This window comes from Rhinolophus sinicus, linkage group LG07 (assembly GCF_036562045.2).
Source record: "Rhinolophus sinicus isolate RSC01 linkage group LG07, ASM3656204v1, whole genome shotgun sequence".
NCBI classification, from domain to species: Eukaryota; Metazoa; Chordata; class Mammalia; order Chiroptera; family Rhinolophidae; genus Rhinolophus; species Rhinolophus sinicus.
The window spans coordinates 85063722-85089480 of record NC_133757.1 but is presented as its reverse complement, the minus strand read 5'-3'; the positions used below and the strand labels follow the sequence as shown (position 1 = coordinate 85089480).

The following is a 25759-nucleotide window of genomic DNA, read 5'->3' as shown; positions in this document are numbered from 1 at the left end:
CTATGATTGGATGGCCATCAGTTGTGGCTAGTTGGCCATTAGCTGTAACCAGTGAGCCATTGGCTACTAATAGAACTGCCGTGGCTATGCTAGCAGCAGATGGGGGCTAGCAAGAAGATGGTGGCTGAGCTAGCAAGAGCGGATTGCAGTTAGCATGGTGGATTGCAGCTAGCAAGTAAGGTTGGTTGGCAGAGAGAAGTGGACGGCAGGTTGCGGATCGTGTGGCTCCTGCTTCCTGTGTCTCCAACCCAGCCGCCAGCAAAAATATAGTGGTATGACTCCCCTACCTATGGCTCCGTGAGTGTTCCTTTTTGGCCTCACCATATCCTGCGTTCTTATGTGGGGAGAAGGACCAGAGATCCCCGCATGACACCCTGCATGACACACAGAAACAGCTTTCTATGGTGCAATGGTTCAGTTTAACCCAGAACACACTTCCTGAATTCCTCCAATGTTCCAGGTACTGAGTTGGCCACTGGCCATATCAGAAACACATCGTGGAGCAATCTTTACCTTGTCTTTGTAAGGAGATAGCCAACTAATCTACAAGCTGGGCTTATTCTCATCAGTGTAAACAGGGTGCATTCCAGCTGAGCCAGTACTTCAGCTGTCAAGCTCAGCTCAAGTTCAATTACCTTCTGTGACCTTCCTCAGACTGTGTAACCTCAGACTGTGCTTCCTAAGACAGTGAAATTAGGAATGTTAGAATAATTGAGTGAGATGATCGTTTTATGGGATATTTTGAATCTATTTCCAATTGGCAGCTAGATGCTTCTGGTTCGCAAGCAGCTCTCATGCATGCCACATTCAGGGACCCAGGCTCCTTCCATCTGTGGCTCTGTCACACCCTGAGGCCTTGGGGTGACTTGCATCTAGGAGGCAATGGCAGGGCTACCTCATGACTTTCGTGGCTCTTGCTACTTTTGACTTCATGGGCCCCTTCTTCCATACAAAACATTAAAGATTATAATTATGATTCTGTGGGTATGAAGATGAATTTATTGTGTATTCATACATTTTCTTTGACCTAAACGTTTATTTTGTAATTCTGATTTTAAAGAGATTAAAACATGGCCATAAGTCCTTAAAAGTATCATAGTTCCTAGAAACGGCACTCATGTAAGTCTGTGCTTATGTCTTCCTGATCTGAACCTCTATAGTGCTGGTCTGCCCCATGCCCTGGGTGCCCAGCTTATGCTGCCTCACTTTGCCCATGGATATGCACCCGTCAGCCTCACCAGACAGACAGCAGGTTTTGAGCTTTTCAGTGCTATCGGGCACATTGCACAGTGAGTGTCTTGCCTAGAGCTAAGGCTCTGGATGGACCCATGGCACAGCTGTGCACAATTTGGGAACCGCCTTAGCTTACGAAACCTTAGTTTCCTCATCAGTAAAGGGGAATTAAAGGTACTGAATCCCTCTCACTGTACTGATGTGAGGATGAAATGAGACGATTCACATTTACTACAGCGTCCAGCACATGGTACGCACTAAATGAATACTCACATTATTTATCATCGTGATTTAACGTGACAATAACATATACTTATAGACTACTTGGGATTTCAAAGAACTGCCATAGGATGATACCACTGCGGTAGTTTTCATGTCTCCTTGCAGCCAAAGCTTGTGTATGGAGCATGTGGAGGTTTACCGGAAAGGTTTTGGAATAAGACCGATGTGGATTTAAATCCTATTCTGCCACTCACCCAGCTGGGTGACATGTGACACATATTTTATTCTGAGACTTTGTTTTCTCCTCTGTAAAGTCAAATCATAGCAGCACTTATTTTACAAGTACTGAAAAACTGTCCTGGGTCCCCTGTCATCAGACTGCCTTTCCTTTTTGTTGAGGAAGATTAGGGCCTAAAGGAACACTTGCCACTTGCCTGTTGTTACAAAAGCCTCTAAGTCCTCACAGGAGACCAGGAGATTTGGTGCTAAGCTCAAGAACACCAGCTTCCTTCCCCGGTCCCTATTCTCTTAAAATAAAAACACTGTACACGTGGAAGGGGTAAGCCTACGTCCTTCCTCAGTCATCAACGCCTTCACATGCATGTACTTCTTATCTGCAGGCTCCATCAGCTGCTGGAGGGAGGGTTGAAAAATGCAGGGCTGGGGGCAGAAGGCCTGGGATGCTGAGGACTGATTTTGTTCTTTCTTTAAATATACGTGTGTTGTTGTTGCTGTTGTCGTTTTCCTGTGATACTGGTATTGCCATCGTGTGCTGAAGTCCTCCCGATTTTACAGTGATTCCATTCCCTGTAGAATTCTACTCTACCAAATGAAATCACAGGGTGTGAATGTCAATTCTGCAAGTTTTTGTGGTCAGCAGCCTAACAGTTAATGGACCTAAACATTGGAAATGCCAATCATGCCTGTTGCCTAGTGAGCACTTACATTTGCTGGGGACACGGCCTAACCACATGCAGGACATCTTGAGTTAAAGCCCGGGACCTGATCCTAGTCCTGCCTTTGCCACCTACCAGCTCTAAGAGCCGCATCACTTAATCTTAGGATCCCTCCACTTCTGTTTCTTTCTTTACGTTTGAATCCTAACAATACCTGTCATACAGGGCTGTATGCATGAAGTAGTGCATGTCAGGTTTATGGTGTCTGGCACATAATAATATTGCAAAAGCATCATATCTCGGTACAGCAGAGCCATACTACATCAATGATTGCTGGAAGCTGTGAAACACACTAAGAAGGGTGGTGCTTTCCAGCTGTCACCTGAGCTGGGAATTGAACCATCCCCCACAGTGATCTGTAGAGTCACCAGCAGCCTGCCTGCCTTCCCTGCTGGCAGATCCAGAGTCTGAATAAACCCTACTGGATTCAAGACCTTATGACGAGGGAGGAAATATAGGTCTAACAAGAAAATGACCACAGAACAGGGCAAATTCTAAGGGCTACTAATAGTATCCATAAAACAAAGATGCCTAGGAAAGGAACAACCGGAAGACAAGACAGTTCCCGAAGAACATTCTAAAAAATGAGAAAATCAAGAGATAGGCACGTTCCTTAAAACAAAGACCAATATTGCAAAGATTCCAATTAATCTCATATTTTTAATAAATATAGTAATCCGAATGCAGTTTTCCGTGGCACTTAAAATTATGGTACAAATTACACCTGTAAGAAAAAATGGCAAGGAAAAGATGGATAATTCAATAAATGGAGAAAGAAAACAACAATGACAACAAGTGAACAATAGGCAATATGATAAAATGCTGAATCACGTATCAAAGAAATGCAGCTAGAAATCACATAATCCTTGATCCCACTTCTGAACACCGGGAGCCTGCATTTGGAGTTTATTATGAACATGGGCAAAGAGGCGGCAACAAGACTCAGAAGAGCCTAACATAAAATTAAAGCCTAAAAAAAGATCAGTAATTCCATAACACATCGCTCCACTTATGGGCAATCCTACGTACTCCTCCTAGTGTCTTCAGAGGAAATACTAAAAAATCCTGATCTCAGGTGCAGGTAAGCTGAGCAGAGACTGATTTATTAGGGAAGCAGTAGCTCCATGCTCTTAAATGCCAAGAGTATGGAGGGAGGGCTGGATTGGGGTATTGCAGAAAGAAGGAATGCCAGATGTGTGAAGAGAACATCAGTGTGTATGAAAGAGCCTCTCATAGACTCGATACGACAATCTATGTCAGAACCCCAGGGACCGACCCCAGCCCCATAAGGCAGAATTTTGGGGGCTGGGAAGCTATGCATTTAATAAGCTTCCTCACCAAAGTTTGAGAACCACCACTTTAGCTCCTCCCATCCAGAGCTGTCCCTGCCAGACACCAAGGGGTGCTCTTGGGTAGGGCCTGTTGGTCCCATTTTGGGAGATGGAAGGCTGGGTCAACATTCACGACCACTATTAACGAAAGATGCTTCATGGCTTATTCCATCTGCACTTGTCTTCAAACCTTGGAGACAGCCATGGATAGATACCCTTCTTTCAAAGAAAGGGGAGGCCCTGGAGGAATTTGGCAGTGAAATTGTGATGCTTCTACAATCTCACTCTTGTCAGACTGGATCTGAGCCTTGCATTCTTCTGCTATCTCCATAACCCCAAACCTTAGTCATCAGGATTCCTTTGTTCTTGAGTGTGAAGATGACACGTGTCTGGACCATCGGGAAATGGCCATGAAAGAATGAAGCTCTGGAGCCAGACAGTATTGTTTTAACACAAAAAGGGGAAGAATTAACCGAAGGTAAAACCAAAGATGGTTTGGCTAGAGGGACAGGACAGCCAAACCTTCATCAGTATATCTATGGCAAGAGTTTGTAAAGATGATGGTTTACTTAAGGAATTAACTGAGAAATAAGCTGTTCTGCCCACAGAACATTTCATTTCAGCTGCCAAAACTCCAATTATTTTCCTACCCTGCGATGATCCTAGGAGAAGAATGGACCATGTTCTACCACAGTGCCAACTCCTCCCTCTGGACATTGTGTTACCTCCTTCAGAATATTAAATTATGATTGTGCAGCCTCTCAGAACTGACCTAGGTTGCTGCAGTTGCCTTCCAGATAGTGTCAGCCTCTCTCTCTCTCTCTCTCTCTCCCTCGTTCTCTCTCTCACCCCCATTCCTCTCTCACACACACCTACCCATTATCCTCTTTATTATTGTCACAAGATTAAATGATTTGATGAAAGCCCAAGATAGTGGTCTTCATCAGTGACTTTGTTCTCACTGATACACTGGTACTTCCTGGACTTCGGGAGACTGAGGTCTCTTATAACACTCCAGAGATGAGCCTGGGATGGAGGAGGGGAGGCTCTGGAGCATGGGTCTCTAGAGCTGCAACCTAATCACGTATCCTTGGCAGCTAAGGCCAGATCCCCTGCTGACTTGTCGAACTCTCACATGGATGTTAAGAAGATTAAAATCATAGCATGCCTAACACAGCTAATAAGAAAGATTTAAAACAATTGGTAAAAATAGATTGAGTTATGAAATGCTTATTAGGGATAATAATTCTGCGTCACAATCACAGCATATAGGGTCAGCTTCATTTAACACACCAAAACGAGGAGAGGAGATACCGATGATGCGGAGGCAGGGAGAGACAGTGTCTGCAATGCTCCATGCCCAGCACCCAGCCAGGCAGGCAGAGACACATCTTCCAGGAAACAAGCTCCCCACCACAACCCATCACTGCTCATGGTCAGTTTGGAAAGGGTGCAGTCACAGGGTTGACCGTTCCCATCCGATGTCTTGGATATTGGAGGAAGTGCATCTCTGTGCCCAAATATTCTAGATGGATTTTCCCCAGTTTAAGAATAGCTACCTCAGTCTTCCCCCTTTCCGGCTTGGGCACATCAGCGACAGGCCAGTTCTCTTCCTGATTGTTTTTAGGGACAAGAAGAGCATAATTCCACCTGTAGGGAACTAGCTAAGGATGCTGTGGGGGTCTGGGAGAGCACGCCCCATGCAGCTTCCTCCCCTGCCCGTCCTTGCCCCAACTTTGCCCTCCAAAGAGCCTTCTCATGGCCCTGGCTTGTGCTGGCAGCAGCACCAGTCCCTGGGCGGTGGGCTCCCTGTCCTGTGCAGCCACGTGTTCCAGGCTGGTTGGAGCAGGAGAAGAGGTTCTGCTGGTCTGTACTCCGTATTTCTCGTCCATGTGGAGGAAGGAGCCACCTGGAGGCCAAAGGACTTTCTCAAGCCCATCAGCCTGTCTTCCCCTCACGAAACTCTCCTTCCTTTCAACAGGGAAGGGACAAGGTGGATCTGCGTCAAGAAATGATGAAGATCCAAACAAAGACCTGATCAAAGATTAACCCTCTGACCTTAGGGTGGGAACATAAGCAGCAGGGAAGTCTCCTACATTACTGGTGAAATGGTACAACAGAGTCTTAAGAAGGGTACCTGGCAACACCTTTAAAATTAAAAGCACGTACCCCCTTTAAACTAACAGTCCCCACTTTGGAATCTGTCCCATAGAAGCTAAAGCATCTGTATATGGAAGTGTCTCTGTAAGCAACACACACCATTTGGGGGCAGAAGCCTGGAAACTGAGTGACTGCCCATTGACAGAGGAACGAATGAATGCAATAGACAACAGATGGCTTTCCTGGAGAAGTAAATAAACAGAGCAAAAGTGCAGGCAGATACAAAACAGCTTGTGAACACGTGTTTTCTTGGGAGAAGTCAGTGGGGCTGGTGTTGGTGTATAAGACAAGGGATGGGGAGGAGTTGGTAAAAAACAGAAAAACAACTCCACAAAGATGACACTAAAGTTTTAAGTAGATTGTGTATGTCAAGGAAGTGGAGTAAGATATAGACTATGGGAAAGTCGGCTCCGAGATGGAGGTTTGTCTGCAGGAGGCTTATGGGGTGAGCCCTCAGGATCACACCTGTGGGGAGTGGCGCAAGCTGGGCCTCAGCCAATCCCAGTGGGGCTGAGAGTGCTCTGGGTAGTTGTCCCAAGTTAGGATGAAGACCAGGCACTGGCCACGTGCTCCCATCAGCAGCCGGTGATCACAGGAGGTGAGACTGAACTGTGAGCTGTGAGCCATCGGCACTCCCAGCTCTGGGGGGATGAGCCCTGCAGTCATTGAGGGAAGGGACCCGACAGCACAGCATCCATCGCACGGGGGCGTGATCACTTTTATGCATGTTTGTGAAATCATAGCTAGAGTGTGTGCGTGCAGTTGTACAAAGAAAAAGAATAAGCAGAAGAAAAGAGCAACCTCTTTCACTCTCGCATTCTACATTTATTTCTAACACGGGCAATTCTAAGCCTCAGCAGACTCCATACCAAGGGCAAACAGAGGTGACTCCAGCCTGGGCAGTCCGGGTGGTAATACTGCCTGATGATTTCCCCTGACCTGGTCACAATGGAAACCAGGCGCCCAGCCCCACAGCTGAGCTAACCTCCGCTCTTGAGAACTCTGACCGCCTTCTATTTTTGAACGGGTTGGAAATAGAACCAAGGGATATATTTTGTCTGCCTTTTGCTTGTCGGGGTTGGGTATCTTGAATATGGGTTCAAGTTGAAATTAAGCATAAAATACCAAGTCAAGACCTCAGAAGGACACTCTGGGAGGCAGAGTGATATAGGGTGCTGTAAAATTGAGGCAATTGCTCTGACCCAGCACTAACTAGGAAGCCCTTAGGGACCCTTCTTGAGACCAATTAAAATTTTCTAAAAAATGTAGGAACTTCATAATTACACATACAATTAGTCCCTCAATCTCAACTTCTCTTTCTTGCACCATATAACTGAGGCAAAACAGAGACAAGGCATTCAACTTGCATTTTTCTTCCAAGGTTGTTTTTCACAGTCATCTGAATGAGATTTTACTTCTATCAACAAGTGTTTGAGGAATAATGGAGAGGCACAGAGCCTCAAAGTTCTGTGTTTTTGTTGAAATGGAAGATTCAGCCACTTGCCATGTTCCATCTTGATTCATTTAACATTGTTCTGGAAATAATAGCTAATGCAATTAGCCAAGAAAAAGGTGATTTAGACGTATTGGAAAGGAGGACCAGAGTTAGTAAGTGTAGATGAATAACTTTTTATACTTGGGTAACCCAAAATAATTAGAACTGTAATAAGAAAGCAGGAAGGTCACTGGTTAAACATTAAATAGATTAAAATCTATAGCTTTCTTATATACCAGCAATAATTAGAATTAGCATGTAGTGGTGGACAAGATTCCATTCCCAGTGACAATAAAAATATAAAATACCCAGGAAAACATTTAACAAGAAATGCAGAGAATGAACAGAGAGAAAGCTACAAAAATTAACTGACTTAAATGAAGCGATTCATTCTTTATGGGAACGCGTTATCAATTTTGTTCATTTTTATATATAAGATAACAGAATTCCAACCAAGTTTATTTAGAACTAGACAAGTCTAAATTTCATCTGGAGGGGTTGTGTATGGACGTAAAGCCAAAATGAGATGGGCAAGTGTCCCATTCGATGCTAGGATAGATGTTAAATTACATTAACTTATAAATATCAGTACCAAAACAGAAAACAGGCTGTCTGCTGGTCATTCAGTCACTTCTGATGTATCCAGATGTGGGAATTGGCATTCTCTCCTTCCTCAGTCGGCCATGGCCGCTTGTGAATGTTATTTCATCTCATGGTTATCGCCACCCTGGGCCCATCAGCCCAGGAAAAGATCCATGAGCTCTGTGGTCTGTGGCCCCATCTTAGGAAAAGCAGTTGTAGCCCTATGCTTTGGACTTTTATTTCTTTTGATGATACTGAGTGAGTTTCCAAGGTCAGACATCAGAGCATGTCCTCTGTGTCTACAGGACATCAAACATCTGGGAGAGAAGTAACCCATCCAGTTGGAACGGACCCATGTTTTCCACTTCCTGTCGGCCTTTCTCTGCTTAGGTAAAACATGAGGACTTGTAATTTCCCAGTTGTCTCCTGGTCTTTTGATATCTCACATACCCTAGCTTCTCACACCATCTGTGTGTAGGGCCAGTTTTTTCCCAATCCATTGTGCACCAGCACTTTTTAAAATGTAATAAAGTTAAATGACTAAAAATGAAATTTAAAAACACAACGAAATAAAAGGCCCAATTATTATTATTATATTCAACAGACATAAAATGACTCTGCCACATTGCTATAAATGTCTCTAAACACTCTCTTCACAGACCACTGACAAGCCATTGGCCGCTGGGCATCTGTCCACCGACTGCACTGTTCTAACCTCCCCACCGACAGACTGGCTACCACTTTAGCTAAGGATTCTTCACGCCCTGTCGTCTATGTAACAAGATGATCTTACATTTTTATAACACTTAACTTTTTATTGCACTCAAATCTTTTCCCTCACATGACTCACCGATACTCTTCTGAGGTAATTGGAGCAGCTTTTAAACAAACCCCATTTGTCAGGGAAGAAATGCAGATCCTTGTGGAGACGTTCAGTAATGCGCCCAAAGTGGTTAGTGACGAAGCTGGAACTCACCTGAAGAGTTCTGATTCCTGAGCTCAGGTTCTTCCTATGCCTTAACTGAGCCACATCTGGGGTGATGAGCTGGATGCTCATCTACTCAGTGACTCTATTCCCACGGCCCTGGCCAACAATGTATTTTCAGTGCTAATACCATAAAAGTCCCTTTCTACCTTCCTTGACCCCATATCCTTGAAGAGAAAGCCCACCAAATTGTCCAGAGCCCTTGGGCTAATGATACTGCTAGAATGCATAGCTGCGTTAGTAGAACATTTTTGAATGATCCATAGTTCTCCAAAACAGTAGCAAATACCAAACTGCAGCAATGTTACTATTATAAAGATTCTCATTCAGCTCTTTAAGAAGAGAAGTGTAGCAAATTATTCAGGCTACACGGCCATTACCAATGTGGCATCGCGTACTTGCTCACTGTTGTCTAAAACTGTAGGTGCATTAAGCAAGAGCTAATGAGTAGCCTCTTGTATGTCAAGTTTGCAAATTAAACTACAAAGAGATCTCTGAAATTTCAAACAGAATCTCTACAGGAAAAAACACAGTTAACAGGAGAAGTGCTAAGAGTCCCTTCAAGGCTACAATAGCCCTCAGGTACTCCACTGGATAGCCTGAGGGCTGAATGATATCCACAGTGGACGTGTTTTACAGGACAAGAAAACAAAGGTTAGCTTTATAAAACAATCTTGCAATGGCTGTCTCTTTGCTCATCCCAATGAGCTAATGTATATGGACAAGATGTATCGTATCTATGGCTCAGAATGTTCCCACCTTTGCTGGCATTGATTCCTATCCTAACATATTATTTTAGTCTCTGTCAAAGCAACTCAGAGGACAGGGAAATAGAAGTGTCTTTAAGTTGTGGAAGCAGTGCAATGTAGAATTAGGGCAACTCAGATTTTTTTTTTTTTTTTTGGCTTGAGTTGTTCCTGTTGGCTGTCTATACTGATCACAAGACTCCTGTTTCTTAGGGCTGTGTAAAGTGAAGCCAATAACTGCCTACAAAGCAGGACAGACGTTCGTACAGATGTTTCACACCATGTTTTCTTTTCTGGCACCAAAAGAAACTTGGAGACTTTCTTTAGTTTATAAGACCACATTTAACTAGTTGGAATAATTGAATTTTTTTTCCCTTTTATATTTAAATATGTAACAACACGAGGCCCAGGCCAGTTTTTTCCTGACTCTATCTACATCAAAAGAAGCAAAGTTCAATGAGTTTAGAGATCCAGGTCACCTTCCAAGTCTTTGTGACAGGTAGAAAACCCAAATGCTTGGTTCTGCTATTCATCCAGAATATGACACAGCTGGTCAGGATCTCGCACTCTTCACTGAGACCAGACTTATCACCTCACATGTAGAACTGGACTTTGAGTCTCTTTAATTCAACAAATATTTATTCTGCAATTACCACTGTGCTTAGGCCCTGAGGATGCAAAGCTGACTTAGACTGACGCAGGCTAAGCCCATGGGATACAGAGATGATCATCTAAGCCAACACTCTCATTCTGCTGATGACGAATTGAGACCCTGAGGAAGGAACCTTCCCAGAGTCACATAATAAGCAAGTGGGAACCTTCAAAAGTTATACTTCTAAACCGGGGTAATTCAAAAGTTTGAAATCAGGGTTCATACGTAGGCGCCACTACTATCAAAGAAATGGTAGAATATGTAAGTACTGTAGGCATCTCCCTATCCTGGTAGCTTTCGGGCTCAGTTGTCAACCCATTTCTCACCCTGGATGCAGCATGCTCAGCTGTCTGCACAGTCTTCCCAGGGCTACCCCCTCATATAAACTGCCTGTGGAGCCTCCAATCTGTCCTTTTTTTTCTGAAGACAGAGTCAAGGCCACGATGACCCCTCACTATGTTCTCAGCTCTCTTCTAAGTAAGTCAAATATTCAACCTAGTGTAATAAAGTCCATGCTTTCACATTCAAGATTTTTGTAATCTAGGGAGATACCGAAACAGATTTGCATGCAGAGGTATTTAAAAACTATGTCATAATTATGTGCATGCTAATTATTTTAATAGACTATGGATAACGCTAGCTAGTCAAGTCACTTCTTTCATGAAGCCTTTTTTGACAGCCTGTCCCTCAAGTTGGGAAAGCTCTTCTCACACTGTGCCTGTGTAATTATCATAGCCCTTTATTGGGCTCTGTCACCTGTCAGTCTCCACCTTGAGTCGGGGTCTGCTTGTGTTGGCCATCCAAGAGGCGGTCAATACGTTTCTTTCCACAAAGGGAATGAAAGATATTTGAGATCCTAGTCCACTCTGGGGTGGCTTCCCAGAAGAGGAAAGCTGGGATTTATTTTAAGAAATGGAAATGAGGCATAAGAAGTGGAGAGAGGCATATTTCTTCCTTCACTATGCCTAGAAAATAGGAGTGGAGCTTGGGGTGGGGTGGTGAGAAGGGCGTCGGGGAGAGGAGAGGCACAGGTTCTTACGATTGGCCCACGATTGGAGAAAAGTTCTCAGGGGCAGGTTCAGTCTGCCAAGGTCAAGGATGAGAAAAGGAACAGAAGTTCTGACTCTGGGCACAACTTCATTTGCGCCTTCATGCCATATGTCCTCCATACAAGACACCTTTGTACCGAGCTGTGCAGTGACCTTGGGAAATCACTTCCATCTGGAAGCCTGGGTGAGTCCCAGGAAGGCAATATGCAATTTCTCCAGTTTGTATTTGGCCTGGACTGTTGAATCTACATTCTGACCCTTATGAAACACTATTGCCCAAGAGCACTCAGATGGATGCAACATTAGTAAATCAAAAGCTCTAATTCCCTTCTGATGTGCACAGAGAGAGAACTTACAGTTGGATTCAGCTGATGGTCTGACTTTGAGATGATGGCCCCCTCTTGGATGCTCTGGGCGCTTGGTCAACACAGTAGCAAAGAGCAGGGGTTTGGGAAGGTGGGTGGGAGAGGATGTTACATACAATATTTTTCTTTCTGGTAATTGTCCCTGGAGTTCCATTTGATAGTGACACCTGAACTTTGTGACATAGCTGGGTTCTGCTCCACTGGCTTTTGTACAAAAAACATGATGCAAACCAGCTGGGGTAAAAGCAGTTACCATGGAAACCCCAGACTTGGGTTTGGAAAGTAAAAGTGTTATTTACGATGACCACGGCTATGGTTTGTACCAATGCACTTCCTGGGAAGTTTCTTTTTGTCCTGAACTTTTGCATTCCTTTTTTTTTTTTTTTTGCCCCACGGAATTTGGCAAAAGAAAAATTTTAAATCAGATTGGAAATATTACCTTCCCAGTTAAATAGCTAAAACAGGAGGTCTTGATTTATTCAAACCATATTCGTCGAAGACAAATTTAACTCTACATGGAGAAACTGCTTAAAGGTCAAGTTTTGTCTTGGATACTTTGAAAGAGTTGCTAAGCATTTTGGTCCCCCAGCAAGGCTGGGTTGACACCAGGAGGTGTTATTTGTGTTATTTCCCCCAAACCATTTTTCCACCTCTGAGGAATGAGAGGAGATTTATGGCTGTCGAGAGCAAACACATCCTTATGTGGGCATGATCACCGCTGTGGCCAATCCAGTGATGATAGCAGGAATAGACTGGTCACTTTAGCACACTGCCTGAGAACACAGAGGACATTAAGGGCACGAGATTGGGCGCCAGAGAGAACGAGGTTCCAATTCCTCCTTTGCCACTTGTGCTTGCTGCGTGACCCGAGGCAAGTTACTTAACCAGCCTCTGCCACAATTTCCTCACTTCTGGAATGAGAATTAGAATACCTATTGCTCCAAATGTTTGCAAGGACTAAATGAAATCATGCACAGGAAGCATTTAATATCAGCCCATCATAAACTAAAATACAAAATGAAATCAATCTCTAACAACCCTTTACCCTAATGGCAAGGAAGATGGACTATCTTACCCCCCCCCCCGGTTTTACTGAGATACAATTGACATACATTACTGTATTAAGTTTGAGATGTACAACATGATGATTTGGGTTACAAATATTGTGTAATGATGACCATAACAGGATTAGTTAACATCCATCATCTCATGTAGATACCGTACAAAGAAAAGGGGAAAACAATTCTCCTTGTAATGAGAACACTTACAAGGAGTTAAGAGAACACTCTCTTAACTGTCCTGTATGTCACACGGTGGTGTGGATAGTGTGCGTCTGTCTTTTGCTGTACATGTATATACATTTCTGTTGAGTGTGTGCCAGGGGATAGAATTGCTGGGTCTCCTTGTATAAAGCCGTATACAAGGCTTTATATGTATACGTGTGTTTTTTTTTGTTTGTTTTCAAAAAAAAAAAATACGGAGCCCGTTATGAATTTGTGTGTCATCCTTGCACAGGGGCCATGGTAATCTTCTCTGTATTGTTCCAATTTTAGTATATGTGCTGCTGAGGGGAGCATGAGGACAGATTATCTCTGATCTGTGGCGTTGGAAATACACACACACATGCCCACACGCACACATATTCAACTATACACATCTATTTTTAAAAGCAGCTCTTCAAATGCAAGTGTAATTAGTGATCTTTACAATGAAATCGTATTGAACTAGTTGCCCATATGAGGAAATTGCCTCATATGGGCAATTAATTCATTGGAGTATGATGAGCCCTGCAGAGTACAAGGTAAACACCATGCTTGTCCTTACAATCTCAAACAGGTGAGAATGACATGGACAAATGACAGGCGCACCTGTATAGTCACAATGGTTTTAGGGAAATCTAGAAAGCGAGGTAGGAACACTGCCTCAGTGTTAAGGTCCGATGCATTAGAAAAACAGATCAACAGTAAATCAATCAAAAGGAAGAATCCTGTGAGAAGGAAGTGGGAAGACAGGAGAACAAAAGCGAGCAGACCAGGCTAAGCCATCCTCTGGCTTCAAGTAACCATTCCAATCTCAGAGGACAAGGGCCACAAGCCCACCCACAGCTTCCCTTATCGCTCCTCCCCCGAGCCCCCCAAAGTCTAACTTCCTCTTTGTGCCCCCTTTCTCATTCCACCCCAACCGTTAAGGCTTTCACAGGCACCCTCTTCTTCCAATCCTCTCAACCAACTCCTGAAGATTCTCTCTCTGTCTCTCTCTCTCTGTCTCTCTCTCTGTCTCTCTCTCTCTCTGTCTCTCTCTCTCTCTCTCTCTCTCTCTCTCTCTCTCTCTCTCTCTCTCTCTCTCTCTCTCTCTACCTATCTTCCTTTCCTTGGGAAAAAGAAATAAATAATTGACCTTGAAGCCCTTGGTGGAGATAGTTCAGTCTCCTTCATTCCCCCCTTCTTCCGCTGGTAGGCAGCTTGCTCTGCCCTCTGCCTTCTTTTTCTTCCCCTCACAAGCTCCCACCCTGCCCCTCTGCTGACACTGTTCCTCGGCCCTGAATTTCTACCGGCTCTCAGCTGGTGATGTTCCTATTTAACTACATCTCTGCCTCACTCCTCTATTGAGCTTGACAGGCCACATGACCTCAGGTCACTGAACCATTTTTCCCCTCGTTCTCTTTCTCCTTGACTTTTCTGCAGCATTTGATATTGGCACCACTCCTTTCTCACTGACAGTTTCTCCTCTTTTTGTTGCCAGGATTTTATGCTATGCTGAGTCTCCCACTTTTCCAAAACCTCAGGCAATTTTTGTTTGTTCTTTTTCTGCCTGTTTCTCCCAACCTCATACATGTCCTAAAATTTAGCCCTAGGCCCCCCTCCTTGAGAGATGACCCATTCACGTAGCGCCACCATTTCCCCGCTTTCATCTTAAGAACTCCCTCCTCATTCAAAATGCTAATACATGTATTCACTACTAATCTCGAGATCAGTCCTGTCCAATAGGACATTCTGAGATGATGGAAGTTGTCCTACACCTGCCCTGTCCAACATGGCAGCTAGTAGCCATATGTCACTATTGTACGCTTGAAATGTGATTAGCTGGAACCCTCGAGGAACTGACGTTTTCATTTTTCCTAATCTCAGTGAATATGAATTTAAATTTAATTCCCCACATGTGGCTAGAGGCTACGTGTCGAACAGCACAGTTCTAGATAGTTTCACTTAAACATCATGATTTCAGGCTGAATATGGTAAAAAGCAAAGGCCTTCCAGAGCATATTCTTCCTCCCAGCGTCTCTGTCCAGGGCACCACAGCTCCATCCCACACTCAAAGCTCGGATGCTACCTTTTGTTTATCCTACTCTGCTTCCTCAGAAGCAGCTTCTGGTTTTCACTGACGCTGCCTTAACTGTCCTGGCCACCGGCATCACCCTCTGTGTCTCACGGCCCCACCCCGTCCCTGTTCAGGTCCTCTCTCAAAGCAAACAGTCAGCCTGAGTCTCTCACTTCAACACATCTTGCCGTTGCTGCTAAACTAACCTTATTCCAACACTGCTCCATCGTGTCACTTTGCCAGTCCCAAACTCAGTGACTTCCCATGTTCTCTTACAAAAAGACCCAGGAGAATGTTGTCGTACCAAGCCTGGTCGGTATTGTCTTCTGTGGCCCTCCTTGCATGCACTCACACACTCACTCAGCCAACTCTCTCCAGAGGTGCATCTCACTAGCCCACGAACATGCCATGTGCGCTCTGCCTTGGGGCTTGGCTTTTCAAATCCTGCTTTTCAAGTCCCTGTTGAAGACCGCCTCCCTCCATGGAGGTTTCCACAACTATCTAAGCCCTGCCTGACATATCTTGCCTCTGAATTCCTAGAGCATTTGTAAGGAGTGTTATCTTGTCCTGATAACTATTGTTTCATGGGTGTTATCCTGCCTTCCCTAATTAGAGTGGAAGGCAGTGGGTCACCTTTCTTCACTACCCTCCAGACTTAGCTCAGAACTGAGCACAGAGCAGATACTGAGTGACGCACACACACGTCTTGACTAATCAGCTAGTTCAGGGTAAGGACTGGACGTGAAAACATCTCAGAACTCAGCAAACATTAGACTCACCTTGTTAATAATTTATTTCCTGCTCCCCGTCATTCTCTGCTCATGCCTCTGTTTGTCCTGGCTTTTTTCCAGCTTCGATTCCTCTCATATGTCTATTTCTCCCTTTCATCCAGGAAATTATATGAGCTAATCATGGCAGGGTCAGGGTAGATGGAGAGTGTAGGATTTTTCATTTTCTCCTGGACACGGTAGCCATGGCTTTTGCCTTGTTTGTCATTAACTCAACATGGTTCTATTGAAGAAGTCAACACTCTATAGAGGAAAAATCATGATGCATCTCTATTACTAGCTTGGTGGCACTGGATAAACTATTTGACCTCTATGAGCCTCACTTCTTAGGAGGGTAAAACAAGGACAAAAAAATGCCTCCTTATAACTTTGTAGGGGAACCATGGAGTTAAATGACACTTGAAAAATGGGCCAAGGATATAGGATTGGATGAACCAGAGGCAGAATGCATGCACTTCATGCATGCATTCTTCTAGGCATTTTCATTTAAAAAAATGATCCAGAAGGGCAATGTTTAAACCAGAGAATCTCAGGAAAGTGCAAAATTCTAGACTATGTAAACAAATATGAAGGAGGAGAATTATCTGGAAATCACAAGCAGCCCAGACTGGCTGCAGAGGGCCACACAGAGGTGAGTGGGAATCTGGGCAGGTCTCTTCCTCTTAGGAGTGATGAGGCAGAACAAAACTGTAAAAGGAAACAGAGTGGTCCTCACACAGAGGCCAGACTGGACATCAGCTACCCAAGAGCAGGAGGAAAACTTTCTTTGTTTTTCTACCTACAGGAGCTAAACAGGACGCTGAATTCAGGGCAGAGCGTGCCTTTCTAGTTTCTCCTGGTTTATAAAAAGCGGCTCAGGAAAACCACGCTCAACTTTTCACTGCCAAGGGTCACTTTATTAGTTTTCCCCACAGAATCTGTATTTTGAAAGATTTAAAATGACATAGAGTAAGTAAAGTGCCTAATACATTGCCTAACACAGATCATTTGTACCATAAATGTTAGTTACATAAAACAGATTGTGATGATTTGTTTCTCCTCCTGTTTTTCCAATCAAAGATAGAAAATCATCAGGATTTTGAGCATCGTGAGATAACCAGTGTTACCCTCATAGAATGATACAGGTCCATCATTCCTTTTCCAAAACCTTTGGAGTCAGGTGTGTTTTGGAATTCAGCATTTTTCAGGTGTTATGAAGGTAATATGGGTCATATACTGTACATTGTATAATACCACTAGTGGGGTGTGGGGCAGCACCCCACAATCAAATGCATAAATCTTTCTTCAGCTTAATGCACTGTATAGAATATGAATTTTTATATTCTGTATTCTATAGCCTCTTTATTTTGAAATCTCTGTTCTTACAGATCTCATAGCATCTATAGATTCATGTCAGTTCAGATTGGATTTGCCGTCGAATAAGTGCTGATCAGGTCAGGTACAGGCCCCAAACTAGTAATGTAGAACTTCCCGTCTTCAGAGCTTTTGAACTTAGGAATTTCAAAGGAATTGTGTACCCATAGTTGTCCATGTATTTTTTTTTTTTTTTTAAATAAAGCTGCCATTAAGCTTTTGGAAATGTAAAAACTAGCAATTTCAAAACTTACTACAAAGCTCTAGTAACCAAAACAGTGTGATACTGGCATAAGAGTAACAGACAGAAATGACCCATATATTTATAGGGAATGGAATTTTGACAAGGTGCCGAGAACCTTCAATGAGAAAGAATAGCTTTTTTTTTTTTCCTCTTAAACAAACAAACAAAAAAAAAGAATAGTTTCTTCAACAAAATAGTAGTTGGACAATTGGATTTCCACATGCAAAAGGATGAAGTTGAAATCTTATCTCACACCGTGTATAAAAAATTAACTCAAAATAGATCAAAGGCCTAACTGCAAGAGCTAAAACTATAAAACTACTAGGGGTGCCAAAAAAAATGTATACAAGTGGACACTTTGGTCAGTGTTGCTCAAGCAGTAGTTCGCAGTAACCAGAAGTGTCTGGACACTGATGGTAACCACTTTGAGCACCTGTTGTAATTGCAGAAGTCAAATGTGACTTGTATTCATCTTTTATTGGTTTATATTGAATATTACAATTTTAACACAGTTTTCCTTTCTTAAAATGTATTTACCCTCTGTATTAGAAGAAAGCAGAGTGACAAGTCTTTGTGACCTTGGATTAGACAGTGATTTCTTAGCTATGACACCAAAAACACAAACAACAAAAGCAAAAGTAGATAGTTAGGACTTCATAAAAATTAAAGACATTTATGCATCAAAGGACACTATAAAAAAAGTGAAAGGACAACCCACAGACAGAATGTGAGAAAATATGTGCAAATCATGTATCTGATAAGGGTCTAGTATCTCAAATATATAAAGAGCTCCTACAACTCAACAACAAAAAGAAAAAACCTAGTTTAAAAATGGGCAAAGGAGTTAAATAGGCATTTACTGCAAAGGAGGTATACAAATGGACAAAAGGTACATGAAAAGATGCTCAACATCATTAATCATGAGGGAAATGCAAATCAAAACCATAATGAGCTATTACTTCACCTCCACTAGGATGGTTATAATTAAAAAGAAAAAAAAAGAAAGAAAAATAAGAGAATGTGGAGCAATTGGAACCCTCATACATTGCTGGGAGGTATGTAAACTGGGGCAGCTGCTGTGAAAAACAGTTTGTTGTTTCCTCAGTAATTTAAACATAGAAGTACCACATGAACCAGCAATTTCACTCCTAAGTACATACCAAAAACATGAAAACAGGTACTTGAACAAAAACTTTTACGTGAATATTCATAGCAGCACTGTTCACAACAGCCAAAAGGTAGAAATAACTCTAATGTCCATCAACTGTTGAATGTAGAGATAAAATATGGTATCCATACAATTAAATATGATTCAGTCATAAAACAGAACAAAGTACTGATATATGTCAAAACACAGACAAAGCTTGAAAACATGCTAAGTGAAAGAAGCCAGACACGAACGGCTACATACACGATTCCATTTATATGATTCCATTTATATGTACAATTGAGAATAGGCAAATCCATACAGAGCAAAGCAGACTGAAAGTTGTCAAGGGCTTGGGATGGGGGAAATGCAGGGTGACTGCTAATGGGTACAGAGTTTCATTTTGGGAGGATAAAAATGTTTTGGAAGTAGACAGTGGTGATGGTTGCACAACATTGTCAATGTACTAAATGCTGCTGAATTATATACACTTTAAAATGGTTAAAATAGTGAATTTTCTGTTATGTACATTTTACTAAAAATATAGTAGATGGGCAACTATTACTTTTTTAGGGATCTTAAGGCATCTGGAAACCTCGTTTTATTTGTAATCACTAGCCAAGATGTTGGAAACACAGTGAAAAAATCTGAATAATAATCAGAATTGGTGATCTGCTTTAAATGTGGTGTTTCTAAAGATTTTGACAGATTTTAGGAATTCCTCTAATATAAGCCAGAGTTTATCAATTTTGGCACGATTGTCATTTGGGGCTTGACAATTCTTTGTGGTGGGGGGCTGTCCTGTGCACTGTAGCATGTTTAGCTAGAGGCCAGTAGCACCATCTACCCCACCTGTGACATTGTGACAACAAAGAATGTCTCCACACCCTGCCAAATGTCCCCTGGGGGGCAAACCCAGTCCTGGTTGAGAACTATCGCTATGACTTCTTTACAGATGGTTTGTTCTTCAGGGATTTTATCCTCTCCTAGAGTTTCCTTTTAAAAAAAATCCATTGCTGAGATTGTCCTTTAGTTATTTCCTAATGACAACAAAATCATTTTAAAACACAGCACGTTGCCGATTGTAGATAAATTTCAAAACCATTTCTAACTATAATGAATCAAGCTACACGATCAACTTGTAAGCAGCAGGTTTCTCACTGGGGACTAAATGCCCCGGCAATAAGCTAAATGTGGATGGCACATTAAAAAAAGGAAAGAAGGAAGGAAGGAAAGTAGGGAGGGAGAAAGTTAGAATGTAATGTTCCTTTTTCAAACCCCTTTTGGGCAAAGACTACTGCTCTGCCGGCATTTCAGAATAATGACAGCTGCTTTGCCCTTTGTCATCTTTACCCCATTCTCCTTTGAAAGTGCACCCCAACTCCTTCCAGAACTTCTGATACCATTTACTGACGCTGGAATCAGATACCATCAGCACAGATAGCAACTGTGTTCCAGAATCTCTAAGTGGCCACTGCTGGCAGGAAGGCGAGAGCTGAGCATCCAGGACCCAGGGTCCCCTTCAACTGGCACAGCACCACTTTCATCAGTTTTATATCTTGGGCTTCTGAGTAGGATTTTATTTGAACAAGGAGTTCTGAAGCTGAGAAGTTTGAAAGCCACTGGCCTCATGCAAGAACCTTTTTCTACAGATGAGGAGACGGAAGCCAAGGCTTTTAACTCATGGCCAGACCCCTTTCCTCTGTTTCAGGAAAGGCAGCCAAGCAGCTCCAGCAAAGTGTCACTTTATCTCTGTTGTGCCTCAGTTTCTGCTTCTCCACATGAGCATAGCAACTTCTATCTTGCAGGCTTGTTCCAGGAATTAAATCAGACGCAATAAGTGGCATGCCAGCACCACTGCTCTGGACTGAATGTTTGTGTCCTCTTCAAATTCATATGTTGAAGCCCTAACTCCCAGTGTGATGGTATTTGGAGGTGGGGCTTTGGGGAGATAATTAGGTTTAGATGAAGTCATGAGGGGGGAGCCCCCAGAATGGGATTAGTGCCCTTATAAGGAGATGAAGGGACCAGCGCTGGCTCTCTTTCCACCATGTGAGGACACAGTGAGAAAATGGCCATCTGTGATCCAGGAGGAGGGCCCTCACCAAGAACTTGACCATGCTACATCCTGATCTTGAACTTTCAACCTCCAGAACTGTCAGAAGTAAATGTCTGTTGTGTAAGACACCTAGTTTGTGGTGTTCTACTACAGCACTATAGCAGCTTGAACTAGACAACAACCTATCACGTCAGATATATGAACTATTTCACATCTTTTCCTTAGAAAGAGATGTGTTAAATGCTTCACATGATTTCATATCATCCTCTTGTGCTCAGGGCCACAAGAGAAGGCTTAGCTTACTGAAATATACTATATACCAAGGGTGCCAAAAAATGTATAAAAGTGGACACTTTGGTCAACGTTGCTCAAGCGGGAGTTCGCCGTAATCAGAAGGGTCTGGATGCTGATAGTAACCAATTGGAGTGCCTCTTGTAATTGCAGAAGTCAAATGGGACTTGTATTCATCTTTTGTTTTCGGGATATATCAAGTATTACAATTTTAATACAGTTTTCCTTTCTTAAAATGTATATCCATTTTTTGACGCACACACATACATTCTGTCACTGCTTGTCCCCATAGGTATCTTCTTCTAACTACTTTGTCGTAAATCACAAGCTGCCACGGTACCAAAGGAAACTATCACACCTCAGGTTATTCTCATTTTCTTTCACACTTTGATATCCATGTGAAAAGGTACCTGAGCTGAGATAGTGACTTCGAGATCAGGCTGAACTTCCTCATTCCCTTTCTAAATTCTTAATAAATCTTAAAGAATACACCAATGGGGGAAATTTTACATCACTGCTGAAAATGCTAGGGAAGGGCACTATCTCTAAGCCAGAACCTGTTAGAAAATTCTAGAAACTGCAGTTTGGACATGAGCAGCCTGAATGAAGAACACATGAGTCCTCAGTTACTTCAAGAACAGGGAGTAAAGGCAAGATGGCTCCCAGTTGCTGCTCAGTGACAACCCCAGGGGCTTAGAATAACAGACACTTGGGACACGGCAGACTCAGGGGTAGCTTGTCGAAGACACATCTGCTCTACTCAAGTGTCTGGGAAGAGTCCCAATGCTGAGGTCCACACAGTGGGAAGCCTCTTGGTTTCCCGGGCAATGTCAGCAGACAACAGCAGGGAGGCTGTGCAGGACATGGGTCCCAGGGGGCCAGTCATGCCACCCAGAGGAGAGGCCACTTCACCCACTGTGCCAAACAAACAGAACAAAGAAAGTCTGCTGCACGAAAGTGAGACCTTTCCCTTCTGTCTCCTTTTCTGCTCCTTGGGGATAAATACATCTGTACTCTGGCAAATTTAAACTACAATTAAGACAATTATTTCCTTCTCCTCTTAATCTGAATCTGAAAGATTTGGGCAGAGACCCACCCAGTTCCAAACAGAGCCCATTTAAAATTTTATTACTAGGTCATCCTCTATGAGGATGAGAGAATTACTGTTCACTTGAAAAGATTCAGCAGTTCTGCAAGAGGATAGCAATCTGAGCAATCAGAGCAAAAGTCTACCTTTAAAACAATGATATGGAGAAAATCTTGAAGGTGTATTTAAAGGAGACTTAAGGAACTATCAGGTTTATAAAATGAATGTCAGCAATAATGAAGATGGAACAATGTGCCAATAAAATAGAGTGGAGTGGAGGGGATTGTCTACTACTACGTAGGCTAACTAGGTCAAATACAACACAAACGAGAAATTCAAATGGAAGGCACAGGAGAAAACAGTGAAATGTTGACTAACATGAGACAAAAAAGCAAAAGAAGAAGTGGGAAGATATAAGAGATCCAAAATATAGCTAATATGAATTCTAAGAGAAAGAATAAGACAGAGGAAGGGATTACTACAGGACACTGTCGTTAACACTGGGTGCTAAAAATGTGCACAGGGTTTCAGGAAATAGCAGTGAAACCTTACCCCCCAAAACAGAAATTTCCAGGAGACATTTTAAAATTTAATTAGGAAAAATTTCTATAAGCATCGTGGCTAGAAAATGAATACTTGAGAGAATACGCGACAAAAAGCAATCGGCAAGTTGGCCTCAAGTCATTTATAAAATACCAAATAGGAAGAGACAAAGGAGTAATACGTTTTTTGAAATTAAAAAAATACATAACTTGAGTTCTATACTCAGAGAAGGTCTTTTATGTATTTAGGCTCAGGCATGTAAAGGCTTAGAAAATGTATTTTGCTTATGTTTTTATTGGGAAAATTTTATTTGACATTAAACTCTTCTTTAATGTACTAGCAAATATTTTAAACCCCGTGAACCGTGCAGTCTCTGTAGCAACTACTCAACTCTGCCATGGTAGCATGGAATCAGCCACGGATAATTTGTAAGCAAAGAGACATGGCTGTGTTCCAATAAAACTTTATTTACAAAAACAAGCCATAGTTTGCTAGCCCCAGTTCCACATGGTAAAGTGAAATCCAGAGGTCATGGATGAGTAAATCACAGCATATAGTAAGAGGGCAATTAGTGTTACTAAACTATAGAAAGATACAAAAGACAGACTAGGTAATACGATCATTAGAAATGATCTAGACTTAAAATGCAAAATGTTACTAACCAAAAGATATAGGTTTCAGGGAGAAGAGAAAATAGAAGTGTGCTACACTGCTTCCCTTACGTGATGGGCAAAGGTCGGTGGTGGGTAGTGATAAGAGAAATGAAGGTTAAAAAAATGTTTTTGCAAAGTTCGAAGGAAACTTCTAGTAGAATTTAAAATAGGAGACAACATTTCTAAAACATTGCAGAATTAAAAAGCAATGAAACAAACAAACAAAAAAAGGTCTATTTTGCAGGAGACAAAAGAAAAAAAAAAAAGCATAAAGCCAGAAATCAGAAAGCATAAAACCAGAAGACAAAAATCAAACCAAATATATCTGTTATAATCAGTGGAAATCAGTTAAATCCTCATTAAGAGATAAACATTCAGATTAGATACATTGACTATAAAAAATCCATTTGATGATACAAGATGCACAAGCTGATATATAAAAAGATGGGCAACGGTATGTTGGCAAGTGCAAACAAAAATATATTAGCAATTACAATATTATATTTTTAAAATGTACTATTAAGGAAAATAAATAGGACAAAAAGCCTATCTTTAAATGATATTACTGACTCAATCTTTTAAGTATCAAGCAACAGCCTCAACATATATAATGCAAAACCTGTTAAAATTATAAGAAATAATTGGAAGAATTCTTCCCAGTAGCAGTGGGAAGATTTACCATACCTCACACAATATTTGACAAATAAAGTATATGATGGATAAAGGTGAAGATAAAGAATAATGTATAAAGACGATCTTAAAAACACTCCTATTAAAATTAGTTAGTATATATCGATTAAACATTAAATATATTAAATATGCCAGTTATTGATCATATATTAAGTCATAAAGAAAACCTCAATAAATTCCACATTCTCTGACCACAGTGAAGTAAATTTGAAATTAATTTTTTAAAGTGGGGGATAAAAATACCAATTATTTTCAAATTAACAAACAACAACAACAACAACACAAGGAATTCTCTCCTGTCTACACAGGACAAAGGAGATATTAAAAGTGGAAACACAGATCAACTGGATGAGAGTGCTACCTAGGAAAACAATAGGGAAGGAACTCAAGTTTGCTTAGAGAGGCAGGTACAGCTGTGATTGTCTTTAATCTAAGACAAGAAAGAATTAAAATACATAAAGCAAACATTCTGCTCAAGCTGATGTAAAAGAACAAATATAACCTCCAAAATAAAAGAAAGACATTTCTAGAGATTAAATTAGTACGTTCGAAAATAGATGAAAATGATTAGTAAATCCAGGATATGGGTTCTTTGAGAAAAACCAATAAAATAGACAACTTTTCCGGACATCTCAGGGAAGACAAAAAGAAAGAAAACACAGTACATGATGTGGGAAATGAGAAAGATAGAAAAGAAAGGAAATATTAGGGGAAAAAAAAGAATTTCATGTAGCATTCTATGTTAAAATGTTAAACCTCAATGAGAAGGAAAATGGAAAATAAGAAAACATAGATTATCAAGTCTGACAATCATAATAGCCCACTATCCATGGAAGAAATAGAAACCAGTCTCCAAGAATTGCATCCATAAAAGGAGCTATGCCCAAATGTTTTATGGCCAAGTTCTTTCAAACCTTCAAGGAACACATAATTCTTACGCTATTTAAATGGTTCCAGATTGCAGGAAAAAATATAGTGTCACAATTCGCTTTATGAAATTAACATAAACTTGATACAAAAATGTGACAAAGATAGCACAATAAAATAAAACAGTAATTTCACATAGAAACATAGATGCAAACCAGAAATAAAATATTTAGTATAATGCAATAATATAAAAAAGAGTAATAACTGATCAGATAGAATTTAATCCAACAAAACACAGGGGATAATTTTATGAAATCACATTTATCAAATCAATGTCAACAAAAAGATTAATATTAAAAATATATCAAGAAAGCAGCATTGATAAAATTAAAAATTCATTTTTGATAAAATTGTTCTATAAACTATAGAAAGATATTTCCTTGAAATGATGAAGTGTATTAATCTAAAACCAACAATCAGTGTCATATCTAATGTCGAAATACGAAAGCAGCATTTCCCATCGTCATAATCAGTTTTGTCATTGTCATAATCAGTTTTCAGCACATGTTAGTAAGTGTGATTGAAAGTAAACTGTAAACAATAGTTCCAAAGTAGTTTGGGAAGCAAATAGAGAGACATGTCATATTTCTTAACAGGAGGTCTCAGTGTGATAAAGATGTCACTTTTTGAATTAATCTATACATCCGAAAACAGGATTAATCTCTCTCTCTCTCTCTCTCTCTCTCTCTCTCTCTCTCTGTCTCTCTCATGTTCATGGTGGAGGGGCATAACATGACAAAATGAGTCTAGAATTTTTCTCGTAGAATGAATATGCAAAGACAGACCAGATAATTCTGAAAAAGAATATTCATCCAGGGAACTTAAACCAGAAAATATTCAAATGTATTATTAACCTACAGTAATTAAAATAATGAGGCACCAA

General features: G+C 41.4%; 1 protein-coding gene and 1 non-coding gene across 4 annotated transcripts in view; both read right to left on the bottom strand.

The window, feature by feature from the left end:
• ADRA1A (adrenoceptor alpha 1A) overlaps positions 1-25759 on the bottom strand; it is an 83802-nt gene that overhangs the window by 47309 nt on the left and 10734 nt on the right. The window lies entirely within an intron of this gene.
• LOC141573022 (U6 spliceosomal RNA) lies at positions 13247-13353 on the bottom strand. The gene has a single exon (XR_012498607.1). It is a non-coding gene; the product is annotated as a U6 spliceosomal RNA (small nuclear RNA).